The sequence below is a fragment of the Engraulis encrasicolus genome, chromosome 7 (assembly GCF_034702125.1).
Source record: "Engraulis encrasicolus isolate BLACKSEA-1 chromosome 7, IST_EnEncr_1.0, whole genome shotgun sequence".
Taxonomy (NCBI): Eukaryota; Metazoa; Chordata; class Actinopteri; order Clupeiformes; family Engraulidae; genus Engraulis; species Engraulis encrasicolus.
This window is the reverse complement of record NC_085863.1, coordinates 27,610,065-27,612,564: the sequence shown is the minus strand read 5'-3', so window position 1 is coordinate 27,612,564 and position 2,500 is coordinate 27,610,065. Positions and strand designations below refer to the sequence as shown.

At 38.1% G+C, this 2,500-nt stretch overlaps 1 protein-coding gene across 4 annotated transcripts in view; it reads left to right on the top strand.

Annotated features, from left to right (window-relative positions):
• Nucleotides 1–2,500, top strand: part of kctd16b (potassium channel tetramerization domain containing 16b) — a 113,895-nt gene that overhangs the window by 94,122 nt on the left and 17,273 nt on the right. The gene's annotated exons all lie outside the window — the stretch shown is intronic.

The window sequence follows — 2,500 nt, the reverse complement described above, 5'->3', positions numbered from 1 at the left end:
TAGCTTTCTTCTTAGCTGTTCTTTTGTAGCTGTGTGTGAGTATGCAGTATGTGTTTGCATGCACATTCGTGTTCTTGCGTGCATGTGTGCGTGCGTGCATGCGTGTGTGCTTGTGTGTGCGTGCATGTGTGTGTGTGTGTGTGCGCACGAGTGCAAGTGCACGTGCACGTGTTCTGTGTGTGGCTGCTAGTGTGACGTCCCAACTAATTAAAACTCCTTCAGGGCAAAGCAGGGTAGTTCAATCCCAGACAGCAGCACTGTAAAACAGCACAGCAGATGACAACGACAAGAGTGGAGAAGAGAAGAGATGATTAGAGAACAGAATTTACAGAGAGTGCAGACCTCTGACAAAGAAGCTGTTTGATAGAACATCCGGATCCGAATCACCACCAAAAATGTATTCACTTGTTCCGTTTGTCATTTCCAACAACTCCACAAAGTTTCATCCAAATTCATCCATAACTGATTGAGTTATCCTGCTGACAGACAGACAGACAGAGAGACAAACAGACAGACAGACAGACCAACCCGACCAAAAACACAACCCCCTTGGCGGAGGTAATAAAAGAAGCGAATGGTCAATAACATAGGAGAGGAGAAACGATAAGAGGAGAAGCAATAATAATACATAGCCTAGTAAAAGTAAAGGAAAAGAAAGTAGAGGAGGAAATGAGCAGAGCTTATTTGCCTTTGCCTCCTGGTGCTCATGGCCAGGAGCACCAGCCTCCAGCCTCCAGCCTGCTGCCGGTGTCACCGGCTCCCTATGACAGAAATCAATCTTGGGGTGCGATGGTCCGAGCTGCCCTCCCCTCACCCCTACTCTGGCTGGCTGATGTATTGATAAGGATAGAGTGGGCAGGAGATGGATGAGCGGATGAGAGACGAGAGAGAGAGAGAGAGAGACGGGGGACGGATGAATGACACCTGGTGGAGGGCAGACAGACGGTGGGGGAGGCGAGGGAGGAAAGGAGAGCGAGTGGTAACACTTCCAAATAAGGGGCCATAATTAACAGTAAAGTAGCTACAATCTAATACTTAAGTAAGGGTTAATAATCATTACTTAATGCCACATTAGACACATATTAATTGTTATTAATGCATTAGTAAGCAGTTACTTAACTATTAGATAACTATTACCTTGTGTTACAAGTTAATAGCATATCATTATTTAACTAATAGATAAGTAAGGGCACAGTTAATAGTAAAGTAGCTATCAGGTCTTACTTAACTAAGGACCAAAATTAACACTTACTTAATACAAAAGTAAGGCATAACTAATGGTTAATTAATACATAAATATTGGGTTTTGGGACCCTTATATTAGAGTTGGCTGAGGATAACTAATGGTTAATTAATAGATAGATATTGGTGTTTGGGACCCTTATATTAGAGTTGGCTGCGGATAACTAATGGTTAATTAATCTATAGACATTGGTGTTGGGGAACCTTATAATAGAGTCGGCTGAGCATACCTAATAGTTAAGTAATTCATCTACTGTGACATCTAGTTTTCACTCATTCACTTCACTGTAATAGTGGCAACAGGAGCCAGTATATAGCAAGGATTGGACGTACACTTCTCAATGATGGTGGGGTGATGAGATGTAATTTTTTCATGTACCACTTATTAATTTTAATGGTAAAAACCCTACAATAAATGCAGAACATTATGAAGAGTAATAGTTTTGAAGTGAAACTAAACCATTCCTTTGTGATAATTAAGTTAATGTTTGAGAATATTAGCTCCAAGAAGTGCAGTGCATGATGGGTATGCAATCTACAGACAACAATATTTCGGTATTATTTAATCATTAGATATGCCTTGCTTTTGTATTAAGTAAGTGTTAATTAAGGTCCTTAGTTAAGTATGACCTAATAGCTACTTAACTATTAACTGTACCCTTACTTATCTATTAGTTAAATAATTATATGCTATGAACTTGTGACACATGGTAATAGTTATCTAATAGTTAAGTAACTGCTTACTAATGTTTAACATGGGAATTAATAACAATTTATATGTGTCTAATGTGGCATTAAGTAGTGATTATTAACCCTTACTAAAGTATTAGGTTATAGCTAATTTGCTGTTAATTATGGCCCCTTATATATATGGCCCCTTACCATGTGTCTCAAGTTCATAGCATATAATTATTTAACTAATAGATAAGTAAGGGTACAGTTAATAGTTAAGTAGCTATTAGGTCATACTTAACTAAGGACCTTAATTAACACTTACTTAATACAAAAGCAAGGCATATCTAATGATTAAATAATACCGAAATATTGTTGTCTGTAGATTGCGTACCCATCATGCACTGCTCTTCTTGGAGCTAATATTCTCAAACATTAACCTAATTATCACAAAGGAATGGTTTAGTTTGGCTTCAAAACTATTACTCTTCATAATGTTCTGCATTTATTGTAGGGTTTTTACCATTAAAACTAATAAGTGGTACATGAAAAAATTACATCTCATCACCCCACCATCATTGAGAAG